We start from the raw sequence: 6000 nt of genomic DNA on the forward strand, positions 1-6000 counted from the left end.
AAAATCCATACAACACACTAAGAAAAGATATACTTATAACTAAGAGGATAAAAAGGGAAATCAGGAAAAATGACAACAGAACAAATTGTTGAAGTGAATGCTCAAGCTACCTGTGGATCTGGACCCTTGCAGAAAGGTCACGTAGGCACCTACATTTTCTGGCCTCCAGTGCAAGGAGGGCCTTGGGGACAGAGGCAGGGACAACAGGATACTGATGAGACCCAGTCAGGTACATTATTCATAGCATGGAGGGGGGAGGGGGGAAATGCAGCCCAGAAAAGTCATTACTGCTTCTGATATCTAAGAGAATCTTCTCCCATGGCTCCTCATCAGGATGGGGCTGGGTAGTGAAACAAACCCAACAGCATTCTTGCACTAAATTCAGCAACACGTTTCATAAGACTGCTTCTCATAAAGTTATTCACTGTAGGCTGGGCCATGGCACCAAAAAAGCAATTCAATAAAAGCAATTCTGTGAGGGGCCGACAGCGAAAAGCAGTCAGTTAATGCAGTTCTCATTCAGACTACATATCCTTCCAGTGGTGTGTGTGTGTGTAAAGATGCTTTTGTTCAAGTGAGTTTTTCATACAATCAGAGCAGCAGGGACCTTAAGGTGGTATCCCTTAACAGTTACCTGGAGTGCAGCTATCCTGTGTTCTACCTTAGCTTGGAACAATGTGCCTGCATCGGGATGCCCAACATCCTCTTTGGAAAGTTGAGATACCTGCTCAACAGGACACATGGTAAATAAAAAGCCTGTCAGTCACTGAGGGAGAGGCGAGAAGTTCCTCTGGATGTCATTTCGGATATACAGAAGAGACCATCAGGTTTCCAAAGTTCTCCAACAGAGAGTACATGGCTGAAAAAAATTTTAGCTTAAAAAGTGCACATGCAGGCAAACCAATCATATGTGCCCCTTGGACTTTTTTTTAAAAGTCTCAGAAAAACACTTTTGGGTGGTTAATCTTGGTTAGCAGGCGATTCTCTACATGGGACAAGAGAATTGATTATGAAATAAATACCTAAATAACAAAACGAGTTAACCTACTGTGTAAGACCATACGTTATAAGGTAGCTGCATGTTATGGAGAATTTGCCCAAGACAGTGACTTTTGTTTTGGTGTGGCACACCTGAGCCTCTGTGTGGCAACAAATGACTCGGCCAGATGCATGTGACAGCCACTGCTGGCTCATGGGACTTTCATCACATGCTCCATAGAAAATAAGTTTACCTCTCTATTCTCTGCTTTGTTGTACTGCTCTAAGAAAATATCCTATGTATCTTAATATTTAAAATATTATATTTATCATATCTATATACTAATTTGCATATAAGTTATTAATGTATGTTATAATAAATATTCTTTAATGTTTAATATTTTAAAGACAAACCCTCTAAACTCTTCACCTGTTAGAATATCACAGAAGACATTGTTCTTCACATTATTCCCTTAATAAGAAATCTTGCAAGAAATTTCCTTCTGGGATTAGTACAGAATAATTGTACCTCTTACAATTGAACAATAAGTTTATTTTTAAACACATAAACTCTGAAAATTATGGCATTGTCCAGGTTACATTTTTTGTTAATTTTTAGAAAGCTTAGTGCTGACTTCTTGGTTTATATGCAATAAGTGTACAGGTTTTTATAATATGCATTAGCTATTTTTATCACTTTTTTACCTATTTGGGATTCAATTATTTTTAATTTAATTTACTTTGAGTGATGTTATGTTGTCCCAGTATGTTTTAAGTCTGCTTTATATCTACAGTAGTAGAATAGACTTTCCTGCAACCTGTGTTCTCTTTATGTGCAATATAGAATTGAGTAGCCTGCTTTATTAAAAAAAAACAAAACTGGTGTACATTTTTAATCAGATGACTAATAATCGAATCACTCTAAGATTTGAAGGAGGAGAAAATAAATACATGGTGGGCTTTTGTTTTTATTACTTTGCAATAGGACTTAAGGTGAGAATATAACTCCTAGTATTCTTAAAAATAAAATTATATTGATTTCCCTTAAGTTGTTTTTTTTTGAGGGGGTAGCAGAAGCTGTTTGTTCTTTTATCATTTTAACTAAGCCTCTCAGAAAAAAGTCAAATTATGAAATAAAATGAAATTCAAAATTTTTAGTACAGCTATAAACTAAATAAGTATATCATGGAACTTTTTTAAACATTTGTTAAAACATTTGGATATTTTGCAAAAGTATTTATTTTTAGTTTGTTATTTTTTTGCCCTTTGTCATGCAAAAAACCATTTTCTTCAACTACTATATCCCAAAATGCTCCTCAATAGATTTATCGTAATGTTACCATATGTTTTGGCAGTCACTAGAACATAACAGAATGAATTTAACTAGAATATGTATATGGTAATATTTCTTGTAAGACTTACAATACTTGGTAACTCCCAGTGCTTCAATTTACTCATAGTTTAAATAGGAATAGGGCTAGTTTTAATAGGAATATTTAAATAAGCAAAATAGAAATAATTTAAATAAATGTATTTAAATAATTTCCTTAAATTTTCATCCCAAAACTTTCTATTTTTAAAGTGTTTATAGTAACATCAATTTTCTATTTCAACGTGTTTTTATACCAAATATTTGAAAGCATGTGATTATTTTGTCTAGGTACATGGTACTCTCACTGTCATTTTAAGATTTTTCATTTAAGATTTATCATTTTAACATTTTCCACCAAATATTTGGTATAAAACTCTTTTACTATCAAATAGTTTCCCTATATGTAGATTTTTTCATTTTAGAAAATAGAGAAGAGAATGTTTTATGTGGAATTGTACTTCAAATTTAAATATTTATATGTAAGTAGCTGAAGGCCCACAAGGAAAAGAGGCAGAGAGAGGACATGTATGGAATTAGCAGTTCTACTTATTGAAGTCTGTGTTATTTAAGTTCATTGAATTATCCAGGGTATGGACCTATTGCAAAACAGTCATTATCCAAACATCTTGGAAAAGATAGAAAGTGACAGGGAAGAAAAAGGGACCTCGTGTGAACAATGTGAAACTGGGGGAGAAAATTAACCTGTCCTGCAAATACGCTTAACTTCTAAGACCCAACTGCGGCCCGTGTGATGTAATGCCTTCTAATGCCTAAGAGGTGGCACAGAAATATTTCCTTCAAGTTTTAGGCAGCAAACTAAAGGATTCTTTGCTCTTTTATGGTGACAAGAATAGTCAGGGTGTGGTTTTAAGATAATGAGAAAATTCCACAATTACATGTAAAAATCAGTCACATTGTCTTTTAGTCACATTTCATTCAAACACAAAAATCCAATTTGTGATCTAATTTAGGTCTTTCAGACAGAAGTTTCTTTGTTTTTCTTTTTTAAAATTTGTTTTAAGCTCTGTCCTTATACAAGAACAGTATGGTAAAAAAAAAATCAAGACTTTATTGGGTGATCCTCTGATAATCTGAACACATGCATTAAGTTTGGTCTCTGTGACCCCAGTAATCAGCAAAATGAACCCTATGCAAACGCATTAATCAGGGCTTAGAAAGTGGAGTTATGAACTGACATGCAAAGGAAAGGACACCTTGAGTGTCACCTGAGACCCAGGCACTCTAAGTATATAGCTGAAAAGCACTTTATAAATAAAAAGAATTACTACATTTTATTGTAATCACTGACAGAAAAATCAGTAAGTGGTGTTAGTAATGAACTTGCCCCAGTACCATTAATATAACTTTGGGCATAAATAGTCATTGAATTTTCCTATTACTCGAAAAGCCATGCACCTTTGCTTGGTACTTGAACTACTTACTTGAAAAAGTTGGATATAGTACACATTTTCTTGACTATTAGCAAAAAGCTAAGCAACAATGCAAGAACTACCTCTAAAATTAAATGCAGGATGAAAGATAAAAATGTACATTGACAAGAAAAAAGAATCCCCTTTATATTCTTTCTTTCTTTTCATTGAATTTATTAGGAAGGATACTGGTTAATAAAATTATATAGGTTTCAAGTGTACAATTCTGTAATATATTATCTGTATATTGTATTGTGTGTTCACCCCCCCCAAGTCATTTCCTTCCATCACCACTTATCCCCCCTTTACCTTCTTCTACCCCCCCTTTCCCAACAATGTGGCAGTCACCGTATTGTTGTCTGTTTGTATCCGTTTTTATTTTTTGCTTAATCCCTTCACCTTTTCCACCCAGACCTCCAACCCCCACCCCTCTGCCAGCTGTCACTCTGTTATCTATACCTATGAGACTGTTTCCATTTTGTTCGTTTATTTTGTTCATTAGATTCCACATATAAGTGAGATTATATGGTATTTGTCATTTTCTGACTGGCTTATTTCACTTAGCAAAATACCTTCTAAGTCCATCTATGCTGTCACAAAAGACTTCCTTCTTTTTTATGACCTTGAAGTACTCCGCTGTGTAAATGTATCACAGCTTTTTAATACACTCATCTACTGATGGGCACTTGGGCTGCTTCCAAATCTTGGCATTGTAAATAATGCTGCAATGAACATGGGGGTATGTAGGGATGCATATATCCTTACAAACTAGGTTTTGGGTTTCTTTGGATATATTCTCAGAAGTAGAATTGCTGGGTCATAAGGCAGCTCCATTTATAATTTTTTATGGAAACTCCGTATTGTTGTCCACAGTGGCTGCACCAGTCTGCATTCCCACAAACAGTGCACAAAATTTCCCTTTTGTCCACAAGAATCTTCTTTCAAATTAGAGCAAAACTGAAAAATCAAATAAACTCTAGTTTTGTTTTTATTCACTAACAGGATCTCATCATTCCAATTATTTCCATAGTTAAAACTCTCTAATTAGTTTTATGATTTCAAAAAAATATTCCTCAATTTTGTTAGTTCTTTTGTGTTTTCCTTGACTCTAGGAGATTCAAGAAGACAAGTCTAGAGACAGAAAAATGTTAGCTGTGATAATGTGGTTCACAGAGAGTGATAGTTGAGGCCCAGAAAATAGATGGTCCCCAAGGAAGGAAGAAAAGAGCAGATGTCCTTGAAATGGGCACTGAAGACCATGCACATTTAGAAAAGTGGGAAACAATACTAGTGAGAGGAGGAGTAGTGAGACAATCGAAGACAACCCAGAATCAATGCCACAAAAGCCACGTGTTTCAAGAAGCAGGGTAGAGTCAAAAAACTACAATCTACAGAGATGTTATGTAGAATGAACACTCAGCAAAGGCCATCAAATATGGTTAAAAGAACATACTAGCGACAGTCTAGAACACAGTGTCGGGAAGACACACAGACTAAATTCAGACCATGGGGTATAAAGTAGACATACAGACATGAGAGTGGACCACTCTAAAATTGTGTTGGTAAGAGAAACAAAAATGGTAGAGCAGTAGCTACGCTCAGAGAAAAACGTGTCATTGTGCCATGTTATTCACATTCCTCCTCTGTTTGGGGAACACTTAGATTTGTTGGCTACTTATTTACTTATTTGATTGACTTTTTCATTTAATTACTATTGTAAGTATAATATTTTGTGTTACTTAAAAAAGATTCATTCATCTAGATATATTATGAAATCTAAAAATAGGGGGACATTTTAAAGAAGAGCACTTGAGCTACTTTCACTTAAAGGCAATGAAACAACTATTATTATCACATAGTAAAAGCCTCATACAAGTACATGTACATGATACTTAACTATTCTTCACAATTAATTATATGATGCTTTATAAAATATTATGTTTTATATTCTATTTTTAAAATTCAACTCCAGTTATATATAACTCTATTGAATTATAATAAATTCAAAACACAAATGAAAACATTATACTACAAATAAAATCTAAACACTACTAATATTGTACTTAAAAGGCATTGTGCAGCATAATAAATAACATCCCTTTATACTAGACTTAGAAATAAGAGTAATAAGAAATAGTCCTAAAATATCTCTAAGGACCCCTCCAATAGGCTTATCGTATAACCTCATAGTTTCTCATTTCTCTTTGTAGGAACTTTAAT

This window comes from Desmodus rotundus, chromosome 3, assembly GCF_022682495.2.
Source record: "Desmodus rotundus isolate HL8 chromosome 3, HLdesRot8A.1, whole genome shotgun sequence".
NCBI classification, from domain to species: domain Eukaryota; kingdom Metazoa; phylum Chordata; class Mammalia; order Chiroptera; family Phyllostomidae; genus Desmodus; species Desmodus rotundus.